A 23,324-nucleotide genomic window follows, 5' to 3' on the forward strand; every position below is an offset into this window, starting at 1 on the left:
ACAATCACGGTAATTCAACCAACTCTGTCACTGACTGTCCACTGGACCAGTCCTCCCAGTGGGGGACCGCAGCCGTACCCACCAAATTCCCGCTCATCTTACCGAGCGATAACCCTGTCCATTAATGTGCACATCCCCTCCCGTGGCGGGTTCCACGGAGGGCGAAACTAGGGCGTGAAGCCACTCCCGCAAGTGACCCCACTCAGCCGAGACGCATCCCGAGAACCAAAGACAACAACCACAATCGCCATCACAATCGCTGCCATACAATTACGATACTAAGCAAACACCAAACAATCACAACAACTGACACGCTAGACTATCTACAGAAACTGAGTAGGCGAACCTACCTTTAAGCCACCGCAACCAATCCATGCCGACAGATAACATGTCCAGCGACCAAGCAACGCCTATAACCAGAATACCATCGTCTATTACTAACAGGCAAACCCTAACTAAAAGAACAAGGACACGGATGATGATTATGACATACCTATTAGGGGAAAAGCTCAGCAACAGACCGCTACCCGACACAAGTGAGACCTCCTAAGGTTCAAGGATCTTCAAAAAGGCTTCCATGGAGGTTTTGAGGTGAAGGGAACGAGGCGACTGAAGGATAGGAGGAAAGTGGCGGAAGTGATTTGCGGATTTAACAAAACGCGATATAAAACCCTCGCTGAAAACCAGGTACTCGATCGAGTACCCAACATACTCGATCGAGTGGCCCCCTACTCGATCGAGTAACCTAGCTACTCGATCGAGTAGCCTCTACTCTATCGAGTACCACTCTTAACACGCAGCCCAAGATGGTTTTGGCACACTTTTCTAAGACTACTCCCGCTCCCATGGTCAGTCAACGCTGGTCCAAGGGTCCCTAAAAGGGCGGGTATTACAGGATCGATTAAGAATTACATATCGTTGAACAATGAATTGAGTTTGCTTATAGCCTTACTTGGACCGTAGGAGAACGAGGGCATTGGGTTTGTTCGTTAAATCCGTAATCATGACTTGTGTTGATTGATTTATTGCTATAATAGTTATTATGTAGCGGATTTGTAGAGGAGCGGTTCTAATCCATCTTTTGCTATAGCTTTTGCGGAATCGTTACAGGTAGGGATTTCCCTACTCACCTTTATTATTTGTATCAAATCATATTGTGAAATTGAATTGTCGTATCGTTAATCATGAATGAGTTACTATTGTAATTCGAGGTTTCTAACGACACATATAAATGTGGTCGATCGACATTCAGCATGGGTCAATCGATAGTGGTTGTAGAGGTCGACCGACAGAGGGTACCTGTCAATCAACAGACCTAGTTCAGCGGGTTATGTTTGTTTCTGTTGTTGCTGTTGTTATTTATATATTATTACCTTTCATGTGTTAGACGTCGTTTATATAATTGTGCTTATTTATATATACTGTTTGGTTGATTGGGGCACGATGTTAAGGGAGTTGTGCCAGTATGAGATGAGATGAGCACGGTGTTAAGGGAGTGGTGATATCTATTGGTATGCGCACGGTGTTAAGGGAGTTGTGCCATACTTGCTGTCAGGTGTGACAGATGACCCGTATAAGACGGGAGATTGGTATTTATTCCATGGTTGGCTATTTTAATATTATTGCAGCTATTAGTTATCATTTCTTATGTTGTGGGTTATTTATGTTTCTGTTATTTTGTCCCTACTCAACCAGTGGTTGACATGTTTATGTCTTGTGTCATTTGTCACCAATTTTCGGGTGGCCTGTGTTGATCCATTCAATAATTTCTGATTGGATGGGGAGCAGTTAATAAAATAGGTACACACTAGTAGCTGTATTCTGATGCTGTGCTTGGGGGAGTGGACGATCGCGACTTGATGGAGCTTGAGTCTAGTTCTCACGAGTCCTTAAACATTGGTTTTACATTTGAGTTTAATAAAGTTGTAAACTTTACATTTTATTGCTTTGGTTTAGAGTTGTAAGCCGCTTTGGCAGTTATTTCAGTTGACTTAATTTATTTATTAAAGTACCATTGATTTGTTTATACTTTGTACTTCACTACCTTGGTTATTCTGAGATGGTAACACTCTCATTTAGTTGGGAATGCCTTGTTAAGGCTTCTTTCTAAACGAGGGTGTTACATGAATTGTTTATGATAAATACAAGTAGTTGTGATTTATAATTATATGACCCATTTTATGTAATTATAATTGTGAATTACTAGTTAATTTTTGTTTGTAATTTATTTAATTTATATAATGATTTTTTAATTTGTTAAAAATGCATTATTTAAATGACATGTCTAGTAACATGTCCAATTTGTCACACAATACAAATTAACAAATTGACAAAGTTAAAATGGATCCATATTACACTATTTGTGCCGTGTAAAATGGGAGAGGAAGGAGGATTTGTGTTTTGTTTTTTTAATTAGTAGGTAACATCATGATAACCTACTAATCATAGGTATGCATACCTACACTCTTGAGAAGAGAAAAATTCAAAACAATTGGGCACTCTACCCATGCCAAAGCCGGTGGCCTCCTCTATACACACTTAAGGAGTGTATTTTCTTGATACACTAATTCATTCTAATTAGTTAACTACTTGAGATAAAACGTATCTCTCTAACCTCTTGTTGTTGAACAAAACAATAAACTCTCACATAAATCTGTAATATTATTTACATAATACTAGAAGTAGTATACTAATAATATTAATATTTTTAAGGACACAAATATTAATTTCTAGTAACCAAATTAATATTTGTATTAAGAAGGATTTCCTTGGTACAATCCTTGAGGAGTAGATCTTGCAATTAGATCTAGGGTTTTTGGGGCATTTGGATTATTCTTAAGAAGACTAACTTGGTAGGAGACCAAATTAGTATAAACCATTTTCGGCCTCCTTGTAAGAATGACTAAATTCTTCTCTTTATTCTAATTGTTATGCATGCATAAGTTCCCTTAAGTTTTATGACTAAACTTATAAACACTTAGAAATTAGAGGGGTCTAATAGGAGATATATGAATCTTTCAATTGGTATCAGAGCAAGAGTTGTTGCATGCATAATCGGTTTTGTTTTTCCAAGTTAATATGTTAACATATTAAACTTAAAATTTGTGATTTATGAAGATAAATGCCACGAAAATTTTGCATGTTAAACCTTCCGATCCTAAATTGATTTTAGGTCATTTTGATGATTTATGGTAATTTATTTCTCTTTAAAATGATTATTAGTATTTTTATTACATTTTATTGAGTAAAATGACAATTAAAATGCTAAAAATAGTTAGACTATGATTCTGAGCTTGAAATTTTTACACGACCTCACATGCATATTTTACAAGTCGTATGTAAAATTTCATATAAAGTTGTTTTATATAGCATGATTTATGATTTTTACATTTTAAAAGTCGATTAAATAGAGGTATTTGTGTTAAAAATGGTTAGGCTTTGTTCCTACCCATGAAAATTTAGTATGTTGTCACATGCAATATTTACACACTGTATGTAAATTTTTAGATCAAATGGTTTAATTTTGCATGATTTATGATTTTTAGATGTAAAAATCGAATAAATAGTCACTAATTTTGGCAAAATAGCTAAAATAAATTTTATGGCATAAAATTTTATCCCAATGTTGTATATATGATATGAACATCAGATCTAAAGTTGCATGTTAATTTTCATATGATTTTATTGGCTATTAATTTTTATGGGATATAAATTGATAAATAGCAACTTTAATAGTCAAGAATATAAAAATTCCTTTTTGAGCTTAAAATTTGTCAATTCCAAGTTCAAGAACTTGTTTAGAATATTAAAAATTTTAATTTTGATTTATTGCATAATTTTATGTTTAATTTTGAATTAAAGGATTAAAATTATGTTTTGTACGATTTATTCATAAAATAAATTAAAATAATCTAAGGGCAAATTTTATTAAAGTTTTGGAATGTTGGGAATTTTACAGAATATACAAAATTATGATTTTGAATTTTTCGAATTTTTATGACTTAGTTGGGAATTAATTCTTTATTATTACGAATAATAGATGTTTAAAGAGCAATAATAAAATATCAAGTTGAATTATTGTCAAATGTTTAGTGAAGCCTAAATTTTTGAGTCCTAAGATGGTTGGGGTAATTACCTTGGATATAGATGTGATTTATGTATGATGTGACCAATATTTGAGCATATTTAGTCCCTGAATTAGCCTCGTTCCTATGCTTTTTAGTGCATATTTGGGTCATTTACTATCTTTAGTCCTTTGTTTTGCATATTCTTTGAGGTTTTGTTCCCTTGGTAAGAGAGGAGTGCATACCTTGCAATTTCATGGCAAAATAGAGCTAAATTGATCGAATCTAATGACCAAGCATCAAAGTGAAGACAAGACTAGAAGGCCTTCGTAAATAATGAAGTAGATAGGCAATGATGAAGAAGATCCTTGCATCTCCGACAAGATCCCGGAGGATTGTTGGAAGAAGAAAAGAAGGAAAGAAGAAAAAGCTCACTGGAGTGGAATCCGCTCGTCCAAGAACCACAATCCGAGCGTCCCACCTACCAAGCCGCTCGTCCACCACCTGCATAGTCCGCTCGTCCCGACCTTTTGGACGCTCGGATTGTTCTCCAGTGCAGCCCGGCTTCTTCTTGTTCTACTCGGGATGCGCATATTTGCGAAAGACTAGCAAAAAGTAGACTCGCAGTTTTCTTCGAGAGGAGCATTTCCTCAACTTTTCTTAAGGACTTAATCGGCATTTAAGCCCTTAATAACCCTAATTTAGGCACCTAATCCCCATTATAAATACCCCATTATACTAATTAGATTATCATGTTCTTCTTATCAATCTTTAGTGTAGTTTATATTATTCTAATCTCTCTTTAATCTTGTAATAAACTTTTAATCAAGTATTAATACAAATCTCATTTCCTTAATTTCTCTATTGTTCATCCTTTATTTTGGGTAATTGAAGATTATTTGGGTTTATTTGGAGGATTGACAACCTTCCAATCATTCATCAAGTACTTCTATTATTCTTTGCTTATTATTTTGGAATCATCATTAAGTATAATTCTCTTAATCCCTTTTTAATTATTGTTAATCATATTTACTTATTCATCATGTTTTTGTTTATTGGTATTGCCAACCTTGTTAACATGTTAAACTTGATAATGAGTGAGTAGTTCCTTTAACTAGGGCTAATGGGGAATTAGGGGAAACCAACATGGGGGATGATTCATGCTTAATCTAATATGTTCACATAATTTATTTGCTTGCTTGTTGTGATCTCAACTTATGCACATGTTATGTTTGATTAAATGCGAGCCTATGAATCCTTGCATTTTTTACCCATCACTTACCTTTTCAATGAGACTTGTAAGACATAAACCAACACGAGTCTCATTAGACCATGCATATAGTTGAGTAGGGAGGATTAAGTCGACTTGTAGGTGTTGTACAATCTAATCGATTCGGCTCCGGGACCCAAACCTTCCTAGGATTGTAAGATATAAACCAACTCGATCCGATCACAACAATAATTGCTCGTTTATAATTTGAGAATATGTTTGTGTAATCAATTCCCATGAATCCCCTATGAACCCATGACACCTTAGTGCTTTTAATCAATTGTGTACACCCCTTTTTAATCATCTTGCTTGTTTACTTTTATTGTTATTTAGTTTAGTGATCTTCTTATCTCAACCCAAATTGTGACACCCTTAGACACCACTACTTGCAATCGAAAATCCTACATCAATACCCGTCCCTTGGGATCCGACCTTTACTTGCCTCTTTACTAATAGTAGATTTGTTTGTGAAGATTATAAATATTGTTTTGGTCTAGGTACTCCAAACGACAAGTAACCGAAATCTAAGCTAAGAAAGCGACCGACCAAAAATGGCGCCGTTGCCGGAGACGGTGTTAACTTGATTTGATTTTATTTGATTGTTATTAGTTTTGTCTTTCTTTTCCTTGGGGAAGTAAAACTCCTCAAGGTTTGTTCTAATTGTTTCGAGTTGTTTGATATTTTGCATGTCTAGAAGATCACAAGGTAACTTGTTACCCATTGATCACGAAATTGAAAGAACTTTCACAACCAATAGAAGACTTGGTAGAAATACTTTGAGAGGTATTGGTGAGGTTGTAGATATTAAACCAAATACTCTTGAGTTCATCAACCCTTTTGCAAGAGAAGGTGAGGAGAGCCCAACACAAAATCAACCAACAATACCTAAGTTTTCGTCACATTCCGTACCAACCGAGGAGAACCTACCCAATGGTACTCCAACACCACAACACTTACCCGGAAATTTTATTGCAAAATCCGCATTTATTCAATTAGTCGAAAGAAGCCAATTTGGGGGGATGCCTAGTGAAGACCCTCATTCTCACATGGAGACTTTTTGTGACTATTGTGATGCGATTTCACAAACCGGAGTGACTCAGGACCAAATTCGATGGGTCTTATTTTCTTTTTTCTCTAATTGGTACCGCGAAACAATGGTTAAAGAGCCTTCATAAGGCTACTCTTGGAATTGACTCTTGGAAGAAGTTGGCTCTAGCTTTCTACAAAAAGTTCTACCCTCCGGAAAAGACTAACATGCTAAGAGCCCAAATCACGGGTTTTAAGCAAAGGGACGAAGAATGTTTGTATGAACCTTGGGAGCGATTCAAAGGAACTTGTCGCTCATGTCCTCATCATGGACATAGCGAGTGGTTCTTGGTACAACAATTTTGGAATGGTCTTTATGAAGACTCCCGAAACATTCTCAACATGGGATCAAACGGTATGTCAACCGAAGTTGACGATAATCAAACTTGGAACAACATTGAGGAAATGGCGGTCCATAATTCACAATATAGTAGACCTCGCAAGGCTACTAGAGGAGGAAAGCAAGAAGTGGACTCTATAACTCAATTGGGTGCTCAATTTAGTGCTCATATTGATACCATCAACTTGAAGTTTGAAAAAGCTATGGCTAAGCTTGAAGAAGCCTCAAAATCACCAAAGCAACATGTTAATTCCATGGTAGCATCTTCATCAATTCCAAGTGGAATATGTGAGAATTGTGGAACTTTGGAACATGACCAAAGTGAATTTAGGGGAACAAGTGAGCAAGTGAATGCTTTTCAAGCATACAAAAGTGGTACCCCTTATTCCAACTATTACAATGAAAACACCAAATTCCATCCAAATGTCTTATACAAAAACCAAAATGTTCAAAACCCTCAACCAACATACACCCCACCTCCAATGAGAACCCAAAATCAAAGACCCTTTTACAACCAAAACCAAGGTTACCAAAATCAAACTCCATACAATCAACAAAATGTCCAAGGCTTTGATGTTCAAAAAACGATCCTCCAAAAGCAAAAGAATCAACAAGAATTTTTCACTCAAATGCAAAATGATAGCCAAGCAAAAGACATCGCCATTAACAACTTCCTAGCCCATACAAAAATGTTGGAAACTCAAATGACCCAACTGGCATCTTCAAGCTCTAAAAGACAAAAGCGGCAATTACCACCTCAAAGTAATCCCCCAAGACATGAAACGGTTAGTGCCATCCACTTGAGGAGTGTTACGAGATATGAAGGGCCAAAGAAGCAAGTTGAGGATGAAGTTGTAGAGGCTAGTGACAAGGAAAGAGTTGTCCAAACACTAGGGAAGAAGAACCCACCAATCAAGAAGTTTCAAAGAAAAATGAAGAAAAGGCCAAAGAGAAGGAGCCCATTGTGATTAGACTTCCATTCCCGAGTCGTCAAGCTAAGCCTAAGTTTGATGACCAACTTGGAAAATTCATGGAAATTGTTAAGAATTTAGAAGTCTCGATTCCTTTCAGGGAATTGATCAATCAGGTTCCAGCCTATGCAAAGTACATGAAGGACATCCTTACAAAGAAGAAATCAATCCGGAAGCTTGAGACTATTGCCTTCACTAAGGTAAGTAGTGCCATCCTTCAAGGGAGTTCACCTCCAAAGCTCAAGGATCCGGGAAGCTTCTCCATTCCATGCACTATTGGTGACACTACAATCAACAAAGCTTTATGTGACCTTGGGGCAAGTGTTAGTGTCATGCCATATTCGGTTAGCAAGAGGCTAGGAATGGGAGAACTCAAATGCACCAACATCACGCTTCAAATGGTGGATAGATCGACAAAGACACCTTTAGGTGTATGGGAAGATGTTTCCGTGAGAATTGGAAAATTCTTCATCCCAGTGGATTTCGTTATTGTTGACATGGAAGAAGACTCCAACATTCCTATTATCTTAGGAAGACCTTTCTTGCACACCGCGGGAGCAGTGATCGATGTGAAGCATGGAAAGCTCACCCTTGAAGTGGGAGATGAAACCATCACTTTCAATCTTGACAAGACCATGAGAGCTCCCCGATTGCATGAGCCATGTTTTATGGTTGATCACTATAGCCGGAAGGATGATAGGAAGAAGTTGGAATTTCAATGGAGAAAGAAGGCGGATGATGCCCCATCAAAAGAGCAAGGAAATTGCAACAATGAGAGCTTGAAAATCTCACGCATGACAAGTGAAGAAGAAGGCCTCATTGGCCAAGACAAGAAAGAAGGAGAGTTGTCTTTATCAACTCAAGACTTTTTTAGTGAGCAAGTAGACGAAGTATGCGGTCTTCGGGATGATAAGTTTGAAGGGATATTCAATCCCTATATTGGTAATGCTATGACCCAAGACCATCATGGAGAAAAACAATTGCAAAGATCTGTTGAGGATCTTTATCATGATAATGAGCAAGCTTTCGACTACTTCTTTAAGGTGTTGAGTAACATCAACAACACCTTGAACATGCCCCCTTGACATCTCACATTGGATGAGAGTTTGGTAGAGTCCTCCCTAAACCACCATTTGTAAATACTCTAACTCTCTAACTTGCATTTCAATTATTCTATTGCATTTTTGTCATTTTTGGATTTACATTTTTGTGCCTTAATCAAGATATTCATCATTTTGAGAGAAGTGAGGGAGGGACTTATGAATTTATTGATGTGTAGTGCTTTGACCTAATGTGGGGATAGCAATTGCCTAGGCTATTCATGCCTTTGTAGTGCCCCTACAATGAAGAACACAAGAATTGAAGAATGAAATGACACGGGTTACAAAGCACCCACGGATGGACCTGAATCCGTGAGGTCAAGGAAGAATCCGAGCGGCCTGAGGGATAATCCGCTCGTCCTGAAGAAATCCGAGCGTCCAAGCCATCAGACGCTCGTCTGGAGAAGCTGCAGAAATTAAAATTTGGGTCTGACTGTTAATCCAAGCGTCCCAGCCAGAAAGACGCTCGTCTCAGTCTGGACGGTCGTCCATCAAGAAAGACGCTCGTCTTTTTGCTGCCAAATTCTGGGATTTCTCCCTGGAAAGGAATCCGAGCGTCCTAAGTAGAAGACGCTCGTATCAGCTCAAGGAATCCGCTTGTCTTTCCTGCGGTCCGCTCGTCCTGTGGCGTCTTTTTCTGAACCATTTGTTGAAGAATCTGAGTGTCCAGACCCCTGGTCCGCTCGTCTCCCTCTGCAGATTCAAAACTAACGGGTCTTTTTAAACCCTCTTCTCCCATTCATTCTCATTTCTTCAAAATACAAACACTATCCAAAATCCCAAAACCCTCATCTTCTCCATCAACAAAAACAAATTCCCTCAACCAAATTCAACCAAATCAAATCCAAACTTCCTCACAACAACAATTAATCACTCCTTTTGCAGCAAAAAGTGATTCAAACACCAAAATCTTCAAGTTTTGAGTCGATTTTTAGGATACAAAGCAACATTCATTCATCCTAAATCGATTTGAGCATTACTAGAAATTGAGGATTTCAATCTTTCATTGGTGAAATTAAGCAAAGGAGAATGGCAAGAACAAAAGGTGGAAACAAGGCACCCCAAAAGAACACACTTTCCAAAAGGCAATTAGCTCTTCAAGCAAAACAAGTATCAAAGGCATTGGTAGTCCATGAGGCAAGGTTGGAGGTTCAAGAACAAAATCCTCCTATGGAAGCTACTACTTCAACTCCGGTCATTGAACAATTACCCGATTATCCGGAGGTAATTTTTACTTCCGACTCCCATAGGGAGAAATTCATTCTCTTTGATAAGAAAACCATCATGCCTACTAAGTTTATTTGTGAAGATGCATTGTCAAATTTGGGTGTCCTTGAACAAACTAAAACCTTTTTTGAGTCTATGGGGTTAAGTAAATTGTTTACAATGCAAGAATTGAAATACCCCTCCCTTACCTTGGAATTTTTGAGTTCTTTGAAAGTCACAAGGGTGGATACTCGAACCGTCATTGAGTTTCGTCTTAAAAATTTTGATAGATGCTTATCTTTTGACGAATTGGGGATGATATTTGGCCTTAGCAATAGTGCGATATTTAAAAAGATGCCTACCAAGTATGACCCTGCTCCTCTTTGGATGGCAATTTCCGGAAGGAAATTCACACGTTTTCATGATTGTCGTGCTCTCTTAGTCCACCATCCGGGCATTAGAGTATGGCATAAGGTCATTGAGAATACTTTGATAGCTATAAATGGCAAAAATCATCTTACCAAACTCGACTTTATTCTTCTTGAGTCGGCTTTGAACATTGGGAGAGAATTTACCAAGCCATACAAGGCTCTACGACTTTTGGTTGATCGATGGCTAAATGTTGATTGTGGCAAATAAGGCACCCTTTATTGCCAACGGAGGACTGGTCACCTATTTGGCTAAGCATTTTAACCGGGATTTCAACAAGAACAACACTTACGCACCGGTAAAAAGTGGCCATCTTATCGATTTCCCCACCATGATTCTAAAGTTTAAGTGGGTCAAGAATGATACTCGTGACAACAAGTTTGGGTGGTTGACAAATGAAGCTAGATCCTTCACTTTGCCTAGCAAAATTTGCCGATTGAATGTTCACCGACCAAACTACCTTCTCCCACTCTCCGAAGAGACCGAGTACATCATTCAACACCAAGAGGACGAAATTGCCGAGTCCTTCTCCTCCATTATCACCCCACCTTACCCATTTGAGTAACACGAGTTTAACCCCAAAGATGCCAAGGCGGGAAATGATTACTTGACTCTACTCATGAAGGAAATGCATAAACAAGCTTATAATGATAGAGTTGATGCTTACAAGGCCCAATATCCGCCCCTCCTACATCTAGCTAGGCAAGGACTTCTTGATCCATCTTGTCCTTCGCCTAGTTGGGCGGATAGGAAAGTATTATTTCCTAGCACTTCTAGTGGTGGTAGGCCGGGTGGAGAGGAAATGGTTGTTGATGAGAATGGTGACCAAGAAGGAGAAGAAGAAGAAGTTCAAGAAGAAGAGGAAAGTGAGAAAGAACAAGGAAGTGAAAGTGAGAGTGGACATGATTCCACATCTATGGAGGTTGATGATGCCTCAAGCGAGGAAGATGATGATAATAATGATACGATGGGTGAGGACTAGCAAACTTTTGGAGGCTCCTACATTCTTACACCTCCCTTATGGTTTGTCTACTTCTCTTGTTTTTATTTTATCTTGATCATTTTGATGAATCCTAGCAACATTGGAGGACTAGCACCTTGGCATCATTAAGGTGTTCATTTTTATTATCCCCGACTTGAAAAATCCAAAATGACAATGTTTAGATTCACGCATTGCATTCCTTGTGCATGAACTCCCCCAAAATTCTTGACATTAGAAATAATGTCTATTTTGGTTTGGGGAAGTCCATGAATATGCATTGGGAGCTAATCTAAATTATGCTCTCCGCCATAACAAAAACACATGTATCATGTAGTGTAGTTTAGTGTAGTTTGCATTTAGTTTAAAAATCATGCATTTTCATTGCATAATTTCCTATCATATTGGCCATTGAGGACAATGCCCATACTAGTGTGGGGATGGGAAATTCTAACTTGACTTTTATACAAAATCAAAAAAAAAAATCCAAAATTTTTTTTCGAAAAAACCAAAAAAATTGAAAATTTGAAAATCCAAAAACAAGTTCATTTCCCTTTGTAGTGTAGTCTTGTATATATATTGTTTTGTATATATTGTGTTTGTTTATCCTTGTTCACATTTATTGACTACGCCACATCCAAGACATGAGGATATTGAAGACCGCATGGTATGATCTTTCCAATCTCCTTTTTCCTCTTTATGTTAATGACTATGTGGCTTATTTTGATTGATGCGGTATAAACAATGTGAATTTAGGACTGCATTTAGATTATTTGGCATACTAGTTGGTAGAAGCATATGCATTAGGATGTATAAATGTTAGTTGCATCATGGCATATAGTTGCATTTAGGAAAAAATTTGTGGAACCGTCTATTTGGGAAACTTGACAAGTGTATATAAGGCCCTTGTAGATACTTTTTCTTCTTAAGACTTTGCTTGTTAGAATACTTGTAAAACACCCTAGGATGTGTCATGCTAGTATCCTTTAACCCATGGATTAAGGCCTAGTCAAGAGTACCTTGTGGTGTGATAACTCCTTGGCTACCGTTTATTCCAAGATGACCCTTGAAACCATGCAACCATCCTTCATCCATGTTCTACAATATTTCGTCATCAAAGGGAATGGGCACAAAAATTGTTCAAAAATTTGACTTCAAGAAATGAAATGAAAAGTCAAAAAGTTTGCAAATTGCATCAAAAGAAAAAAGGAATAACAAAAATAAAAACTCCTATGCTTCAAATGTAAGGCACCCTCGTTACTAATTGGGGTGACTTTGAAAATGTTAAAAAGAAAATGCAAAAAGTTGAAAGTTGTCAAGTATTGAAATGCCAAACATCAAAAGAAATGGAAAAAAAAAGTGTTCTCAAATGTTATATGCCACAAAAAATTGGGGGGAAAAATCCAACAAAAGCAAACTCCCAAATGAAACTCAAATCCTATTGATCCCTTTATCCATCATATCCATTTTTGTGCATGGTAGAGATAGGATGACCCTTCTTCTTGTCTAGGCAAGAAGGGGAATTCCGCGATCCTCCTGTGTTTCTAACAACATAGGGAGCCTATTCTTGACAAAAGCATTTAACGATTGAGGAAAAAGGTACCCTATATTGACACAATTTGGAGGTGATTTATTGGTATCCTTCTAGGCTTAGTAGTTTGAAGAAACCATATCTATGAAGTGAAAGAAATGTAGATTCATATACATGTTAACATACTCTTATATGTCAAAATAATTTGTCATAAAATTAATTACGGATTTTATGCATGCAAACAAAATAACAAAGAGAAGAACTCATGTTCTTACAATGGGTATTTCGGATTTAAAGGGCACAAAAGAAATCTCCTTTTCTTTTGTTCTTGAGCTTTCCTTATGGAAGAACAAAGATCTAAGTGTAAGATCTCTCCCTATGTATTATACCCAAGGCTTTCTCTTAATCTAATTAATATTATTTGATCTAGTATAATATTAATCTAGGTAGAAAATTGAACCAAAAATGTATAAAACACTTATATTATTTCGGTTTTATGAGAGAAGATGAGGAGGATTTTTCTTCTCACTAGAACTTGATTTTGGATGATAATGATAGAATGAAAAATAATACACTACACTTAGTATATTATTATGTAAAAAAAATTATAGAAAAACAATGATAGTTTTTCTTCCCCAAAACCGTGTAAGAGGAGAGCTATTGGGGAGCCAATGCATGGAAAAATTGTTCTTCACAAGGAACAATAGGTTTGCATGCCTAGACTTGCTTTTTCATCATTATGTTTCATCAACTAATTAAAACAATTAACTAGCTTAATGCTCCCTAATTTTTCGGCACTTTATATAATATGGATCCCATATTATTTTTGTCAATTGTCAATGTGTCACATGTCATATGTGACATAAATATGTTATGTATTTTTAACATATTAAAAATCAACGTATTAATAAAAATACGTCACATACAAAAATCGACTTAGTAATTTCATAATTACTTGTGCCAAAATATTTTACCATTTATAAATCACAACGGATTGTATTTATAATAATTCATTCAAATTTAATTGTTACATTAAACAATTATTTCATCCGAGTAATGATACAATTCAATTACTCAGACCGTATCTCATTTAATCACATTTCAATTTGATACGTAAATTTTACTTCCAAAATCGTCCGTCAATTTTCAAGTAATTTAATTAACTCGCAACGTTATACGATCAATTAAATAATCAATTAAGAGTGTTGCCCTTTAGGTATGACCTAGGGGGTCAACTGATCACCACCGTCACACGACAGTAATGTCAAACTCTAGTCAGCCAATCATTACCGATATATGTTGACCAGTTGACAGTAACAAAATTACTTCCCAATTGTATTCTTAAAATGAGATTTAATAATGATATTTAAATCATGTGATCGCACTATTGTTGAGGACACATTTCCCAACAATCTCCCACTTGTCCTCGACAAGTGTGCGTCACCAATTCTCTTGTCCTATTACTATCTCCCACTCAATGCAAGGTGTCTTTCAGGTCGTACTTGCAAGTGATCATATCGAGAGTGGTTTCCTCGATCCGAGAATAACCGATTGACCGGATTTATCCACTCTGGATACCTTCCGAGCGTGGCCACGCATTTCCAATTCATTACTCCTCGAGTGGCCCCGAGATATTGTTTTAACCCTGACAAGGGGATGGACAATTCCTATCGCACTCATTCCCTTCGACTAGCCACACCATCATAACCCAAAATATGCCCATTTGACCCCATTTACGAAGGTCGTAGTAACACAAATCAAAGTTAATCAAACTGTGCCATCTTAGGTGAATAGTCTTTAGTCAAAAGAATCGACTCATTAGAATACTATAGCAGCTCTCGCCACGACCAGGCTATATAAATTTGCCAGAACTTTATAAGCGGTCATAAGGCCCGACAAGGTGTTCCTAACATCTGCCTATGTGATCGACTAGTCATCTCACATGACTGTATGGCACTTGAACTTGCCATCAATCGCATCACACTCTAGTCACTTCGAGACGTCACCTCATACAAGTGACTATGGGCGAATACCATGCTAATCCGTGTTCACTTTAACGGGGTTCAATTGTCTCTACAACCCGTTTGGATGTAACAAGGTATAATAAAAGAGTTTTAAAGTAAAACTCGAACGACAAATGCGATTATCACATATGAATAGTCAATGCTTGATTACTATTTCATAATCTATAATCTAATTTGATCTTGTATGTAGTTGTTCATTTCAATTCGGTTGAAATGGCATGACTCATCATCTTTAGCCTTTGAGAAGGTTTTGGTTAGTAGGTTTTATCAATTTCTTGTACCTTACTCAACCTCACTACATACTTGTTTTCCTTTGTAATGTATACATTTGCATTACAAAACTTCTTGAGTACGTGTCGAGATCCAATCAAGACATAGGCCCTCTAGCCTAAGAATGGCTCCCACTGTTTTCACAGTGTGCGGGACTCATCTTTCTTGCACATCTCATGATCGCAAGTGTACTTAATTTCCGTTATAAAAATCTCTCATTGTTCTTTATTGCCTAGAACGATTCTAGAAAATCTACTTCTTAATTATCATAACCACAATGGTATCTTAACCATCATAACCACAATGGTATTTTAACCATCCTAATGTGTTTTGATTATGGTTTTGTCGGAAACCATGCGCAATCTCAATTGTCAATTGTCACTTGTGTAACACCCTTACACAATATTGCATCATAAACACTTTGCTTTACTTCCTTAATGCTTCTACAAGCACTTAAGGGTAATCTTTACATACTAGGTAAAGATTACTTAAATTCGATTTTGAAAACAATTCATCATACTCAAAGTATATGAAGTGTTATACATCATTACTCATTTAATTGATCCGCAAAATGGGAAGCAAATGGAATCAATCAAATATGTTCAATTTAATTGAACTAGTCATGAATCTTATCAACATAAGACTTCTTCTTGACGCTAATATCATGTGGATTTATCTTCATAAATCCGGATATTCCAGATGTATTATTATACTCCAAAAGTCTTAAATCATTCTCAATGATCAATATGTCATCCACATATCGGACTAATTAAAATTTCCGTAACTCCCACTAAACTTCATGTATAAACACAACTTCTTGACTTATCGAGAAATGTTTTATCACATGATCAAAATGTTGATTCTAACTCATTGATGTCCTACTTAAGACCCTCTCTTAAGTTTCACATTATCTTAGGATTGCAAGAATCTACTAAACTCATGATATGTATTGAATACATTCCTTCTATTGAAGAAGCGGGTTTTAGATTCACTTGCTACGTATTTCATAACCTCATAATGAAATACAATCCTTAAGAAGATCCAAATAGACTTAAGCATTTCAACTAGTGCAAAACCCTTCGCAACCAATCTTGCTTTGAAATATCTCTTTATTAGTGCAAAACCCTTTGTCACTAATCAAGCCCTTTCGTTTCGGATTTTCACGGCTCTTGGCCTTGTATTGAGTTGTGACTTAAACACTCTTATGTAAGTCCTTTGTCGATTACTTTCGAAGTAATCAACTTGAATCAAACAATTTCTTTTGTAAGTTATAAGCTCTTTACTTTCTTAAAAGTAGCATGAATTCATCATTTTTAACAAGTGACGAATTTAACCTCCTAGGTTTTGAAGAAACAATGTCTTACACAAAACGTCTCATGTAGCCAAGAAAGACCAGTTTCTTGCGACATAACATTCTTTGTGGCATTCTTTGTGGCTCTTGAATAATTTCTCCCACTCTGTCTTCTAAAAATAAACTTGTATTTTAGAAAGACAGCTTCACGAGCCGCAAACCCGTCGTACTCGTGATAATTGAAGAGGGAAAAATGAGTATTTGTTTCTTGTGAAAACTTACAAACATGGTACCCTTACCATTTCATATCTCATATGATTCGATTTAGTGGAAAAATAATTTAGACAAAAATGATAAAATCCCCAAAAGGATCAAGTAACTCAAAGTAACTTGATTGAAATCCAAACCATATCGAATAGCGTTTGAATTCTTATCTAATCACACATTATTCCATAATGCGTGCTAAGAGAGATTAACTTGTGATACTATATCACATTTGCTTTGGCTTATATCAAAGTCTTCACTTTGATAATCCCATCACGACTAAATCGTGATTTCTTTCTCTTTAAACTTCTTTAAAGATTTTCTATTTACCTTATTAAGTTAACACATTAGCGTCAACTTAAATCGTTGGTAAAAGAGAATGATCAACCTATTATGGATCAATGATTTATAACCTCGATCTCCTTTTCAACCAAAAGGCACGAGACATCTTGCTTTGAATACAAGATACGCATATACCATTAACAATCTAATGGTTTCAAGAGTACTCGTTAACTCTTTGCGTTCATTATTCCAAAATTTTAAGGTTTAATCTTGGGTTACCAACTTGAGTCTAGCATCATCTTCATGATATATTATTCTAGTTTGGTTTAGAATATAATCACCTTGATAATGGGCTAGCCATACATCAAATCGTGGTGTATAGGGTCACAAAAGTGAAAACCTCTTTTGTATCTTAACAAGTTTATATTCTTATTTAGAGTTTATGCACTTAATAGTCACAATTAAGTACAACTTTAAATCCAAAAACTAGATTGAGTACACAATTACTCTATCTCTCAACATTATTGTTGCTAGTCGTCATATTCTAATCATCTTATGTATCAAGTACAATGATGAAAACCTCCATTGGTTTCTAATATTGACGAAGTATTACTAGCAAAATTTATGTTTAATCAAATAAACATTGAAAGAAGAAGGTCCCATTAGATGTCCCACAACTAACTTGTTGATTCTTCAATAATTTGGGGTAGTTTCCTTTCTTGTGTCCAACATTTAAGACAATAGAAACTTTTTTTTTTTTTTTTTTTTTTCGGGGATTGATAGGTTTAGTATCGTCATTCTCAACAACTTTACCTTTAACATTACCTTGTATCAATTCCATTATAATCTTTACTTCTTGAACCTCGTCCTCATCTTAACGGTTTAAGAGAATGCTCCCACTCAATTCAATGAGTCTTTACTTAGAGAAGCAAAGTTGAATCTTATGAAGATTACTCTTCATTTGTTCGTTTTAGTCTTAAAACTTTCGTTGAAGTGGTTGCGTTATTTTGGTCAATTATGAATTCCAACAAATCTAATTACCAAAACAACTTATCATTTCAAGGTACTTAATTTAATTAAGTATATGAAACATAACAATCCATTGTAAGTAGATGTGTTAGTCAAGAATCAAAAACCTGTTTGATAATGAATAACCTTAATCTATACTCTTTACAAGAGATCCTTAGCAATGGTTCATATGAGGTTTTAGAAGCAAATTCATATTTGTCTTTAGTTACGATGTTTTAATGGAGATTTGAATCAAAAATCAAAATGATATCGTATATGAATTGTGGTAAAGAAATAGAACAATATGATAACGGAATAGTGGAAAACTCAACATTTATCGTTTTAACAATAATACTTGTAAATAACAAGTAAAACATTTACATAGTGACCTCTACCCAACTATGATAAATGATTCCAAGACCCAAATTCATATCGACTTAGGCACGGTATGGCCGATGAAACCCTTATCAATATAACTCGGTGGATTAACACTTTAATCGATTCTACTTTTAGAACTCTTGGTCGATAAAAATTACTCTAATATTTATCTATAGCCCGGAACACATGCAACTACGGTCGCGAATACTTCCGTTGAGCTCAATCCAAATTTCGAATAAATGTGTCCATGATCCAAATCCACATCAACTTGGGCACGGTATGGCCGATGAAACCCTCATCAACATGAATTCGGTGGATTGACATTTATCACCCACTTCCCCTACGTAACAAGGTTTGTACCCCGGTAGGGCCGAGTGCACTCCCTCACGAAATAGGTTTTCATGGTTTCTACTATTTGGTAAGGCTATGTCTCAATTAATTGTTTTAGCGAGAGGTCGTGTCAATTTATTATCTATCACGTTTTAAGTGAACTAAAGCGGTGAACTACGATAATTTTAATTGACACGGTCGATAAACTCGATAAAAAGACAATGCATGTTTAGTTATGGCGATTTAGCGATGCATGTGACATATAAATAAAATGCAAGCATAAAAATAAATAAATCCTAGTATGGCCTTTCCTAAAATAGAAAAACTCTTTAACTATTACATATTCGGAAACCAACTCCATTGGTCCCTTGAACTTCGGTTGTGGCACGCATCTCGAGGTAACACCGTCTATATGTATCGCCATTCTTGAAGAAATCCGTCTTTAGGAACTCCTAATGAATAAAATTACATAATAAATTACATAATTTCCTATTATACATTTGTAACTAAAATAAAATAAATCTATTAAATTACAAAACGGTGATACGAGATCACAATAAAAAAATTACAACCGAATCGATATTCCCATACATTTCGGGAAATACCAATTAAAATCTAAGGCCATACTAAGTAAATTACATAATTCAAAATTACATAAATGAAAATTATGACAATCATAAAGGAAAAATGCAGCATTATAATATGTATGAACATGCTCAATTTTATGCTAAATCGCCTTTAATTAGCCAATATCGTATATTACTCGGTTTTTACGGATTTGCGTGATTTCAACATTTTATAATCACAAAAATACATAAACTCATATTTATGCATAAGTTAATTACCCTAACCTCTTAGGACTCAAAATATAGTCTTCACTAATAATTTGACCATAATTAACTTTTATTTACAAAATTGTTCATAAATGGACCAAAATTACAAAAATAAGCTATTAGACTTCAAATAAATCACAAAATTTCAAATAAATTCAAAATTTGAAATTTAAATTTATGAACATTCTGGAAAAATTCCATGACACTCATAATGTTCAAAATCTTAGGTTAAAAATTTCGAAATTTTTCCGGAAAAACAATGTTGCGGTTTATTGATTTTTAATTAAAATAATCATAAAAATATGGAAAAATTATTTTCATTAACTTTTCAATTTTAGATCTGAAAAAAATAATAAAATGCAACATTAGACGTTTTTCCTAAGTCATAGATTATGTTTTATTAATTTTTCACTAATAATGTCACTATTTATGCTATTTTTCTTCAAAAATTCATAAATCATGCTAAAAGACTTCTTTATAGCCAATTATTTTACACACATCTTGTAAAATTGCATGTGACAACATATTAATTTTCTATGACCAGATTCGAAATTTAACTCATATTAACTTATTTTTCTCTTAAATCCGAATTTAATAATGAAAAATTCATTTTTCGAGCATAACAAGTCCAAAAATTATGAAAATTTACAGGTTATCTCAAAATAATATATGTAACAACATATCCAAAAACCAACTTAAAATTCGAAGTATAGCTAATTTTCGACCAAAAATGACATTTTTACTCATAAAATCACATTTAAATGTCATTAATGTAAATTATGAACAATAAAAATCCGAAAAATTAACCAAAATATCCTAAAACACTTTAGGACCAGAAATATTAACATGCATGTAATAATTTCGTGATATATCATAATAACACAAATTTTTTACAAGTTTTATTTGTTATTCATATAACTCGGAAAAACTTTTAACCAATTTGCATGCAAACAACCGTGGCTCTGATACCAATTGAAAGAAATGTAGATTCATATACATGTTAACATACTCTTATATGTCAAAATAATTTGTCATAAAATTAATTACGGATTTTATGCATGCAAACAAAATAACAAAGAGAAGAAATCATGTTCTTACAATGGGTATTTCGGATTTAAAGGGCACAAAAGAAATCTCCTTTTCTTTTGTTCTTGAGCTTTCCTTATGGAAGAACAAAGATCTAAGTGTAAGATCTCTCCCTATGTATTATACCCAAGGCTTTCTCTTAATCTAATTAATATTATTTGATCTAGTATAATATTAATCTAGGTAGAAAATTGAACCAAAAATGTATAAAACACTTATATTATTTCGGTTTTATGAGAGAAGATGAGGAGGATTTTTCTTCTCACTAGAACTTGATTTTGGATGATAATGATAGAATGAAAAATAATACACTACACTTAGTATATTATTATGTAAAAAAATTATAGAAAAACAATGATAGTTTTTCTTCCCCAAAACCGTGTAAGAGGAGAGCTATTGGGGAGCCAATGCATGGAAAAATTGTTCTTCACAAGGAACAATAGGTTTGCATGCCTAGACTTGCTTTTTCATCATTATGTTTCATCAACTAATTAAAACAATTAACTAGCTTAATGCTCCCTAATTTTTCGGCACTTTATATAATATGGATCCCATATTATTTTTGTCAATTGTCAATGTGTCACATGTCATATGTGACATAAATATGTTATGTATTTTTAACATATTAAAAATCAACGTATTAATAAAAATACGTCACATACAAAAATCGACTTAGTAATTTCATAATTACTTGTGCCAAAATATTTTACCATTTATAAATCACAACGGATTGTATTTATAATAATTCATTCAAATTTAATTGTTACATTAAACAATTATTTCATCCGAGTAATGATACAATTCAATTACTCAGACCGTATCTCATTTAATCACATTTCAATTTGATACGTAAATTTTACTTCCAAAATCGTCCGTCAATTTTCAAGTAATTTAATTAACTCGCAACGTTATACGATCAATTAAATAATCAATTAAGAGTGTTGCCCTTTAGGTATGACCTAGGGGGTCAACTGATCACCACCGTCACACGACGAGAATGTCAAACTCTAGTCACCAATCATTACCGATATATGTTGACCAGTTGACAGTAACAAAATTACTTCCCAATTGTATTCTTAAAATGAGATTTAATAATGATATTTAAATCATGTGATCGCACTATTGTTGAGGACACATTTCCCAACAAAGAAGTGTGTACCCTTGAATCGCTTTCCCTTTAGATAACTTCCGCCACTTAGATAAGGAAAGTGGCTATTCCTTTTGTAGAAGCATCCATTGCTTGATTTTGTGTGCTTTAATGATTTGATGTGTCGCCATTTTGGCAAGACCCACCTTGCCTTGCAAGAAGGCATCCTACCTCATGGTTGTCTTGTTGTGAGTTGAAGGGCGGAGTGAGACCCGCTAATTGTCTCATATCGGCTATATTAATAGGTTAGTTTAAATAAGGGTCCTAGTTTTGTCACCTCTTTACTTGGGACGAGCAAAGGTTCGGTTTGGGGATATTTGATGTGACCAATATTTGAGCATATTTAGTCCCCGAATTAGCCTAGTTCCCATGCTTTTTAGTGCATATTTGGGTCATTTACTATCTTTAGTCCTTTGTTATGCATATTCTTTCAGGTTTTGTTCCCTTGGTAGGAGAGGAGTGCATACCTTGCATTTTCATGGCAAAATAGAGCTAAATTGATCGAATCTAATGACCAAGCATCAAAGTGAAGACAAGACTAGAAGGCCTTTGTAAATAATGAAGTAGATGGGCAATGATGAAGAAGATCCTAGGATCTCCGACAAGATCCCGGAGGATTGTTGGAAGAAGAAAAGACGGAGAGAAAAAAAAGCTCACTGGACTAGAATCGGCACGTCCCAGCATCAGGACGCTCGTCCAAAAGCCATAATCCGAGCGTCCCACCTACCAAGCCACTCGTCCACCACCTGCACAATCCGCTCGTCCCGACCTTGTGGACGCTCGGATTGTTCTCTAGTGCAGCCCGACTTACTCTTGTTCAACTCGGGATGCGCATATTTTCGAAAGACTAGCAAAAAGGAGACTCGCATCTTTCTTCGAGAGGAGCATTTCCTCAACTTTTCTTAAGGACTTAATCGTCATTTAAGCCCTTAGTAACCCTAATTTGTGTACCTAATACCCATTATAAATACCCCATTAAACTAATTAGATTATCATGTTCTTCTTATCAATCTTTAGTGTAGTCCATATTATTCTAATCTCTCTTTAATCTTGTAATCAACTTTTAATCAAGTAACAATACAAATCTCATTTTCTTAATTTCTCTATTGTTCATCCTTTATTTTGGGTAATTGAAGATTATTTGGGTTTATTTGGAGGATTGACAACCTTCCAATTATTCATCAAGTACTTCTATTATTCTTTGCTTATTATTTTGGAATCATCATTAGGTATAATTCTCTTAATCCCTTTTTAATTATTGTTAATCATTTTTACTTATTCATCATGTTTTGCTTTGTTGATATGATTGACAACCTTGTTAACATGTTAAACTTGATAATGAGTGAGTAGTTTCTTTAACTAGGGCTAATGGGGAATTAGGGGAAACCAACATGGGGGATGATTCATGCTTAATCTAATATGTTCACATAAGTTA

At 35.3% G+C, this 23,324-nt stretch overlaps 1 non-coding gene across 1 annotated transcript; it reads right to left on the reverse strand.

The window, feature by feature from the left end:
* Positions 1-6,588: 6,588 nt before the first annotated feature.
* LOC141644850 (small nucleolar RNA R71) lies at positions 6,589-6,696 on the reverse strand. Its single transcript, XR_012544454.1, has one exon. It is a non-coding gene; the product is annotated as a small nucleolar RNA R71 (small nucleolar RNA).
* Positions 6,697-23,324: the final 16,628 nt, after the last annotated feature.

Source organism: Silene latifolia, chromosome 2, assembly GCF_048544455.1.
Source record: "Silene latifolia isolate original U9 population chromosome 2, ASM4854445v1, whole genome shotgun sequence".
Lineage (NCBI taxonomy): Eukaryota > Viridiplantae > Streptophyta > Magnoliopsida > Caryophyllales > Caryophyllaceae > Silene > Silene latifolia.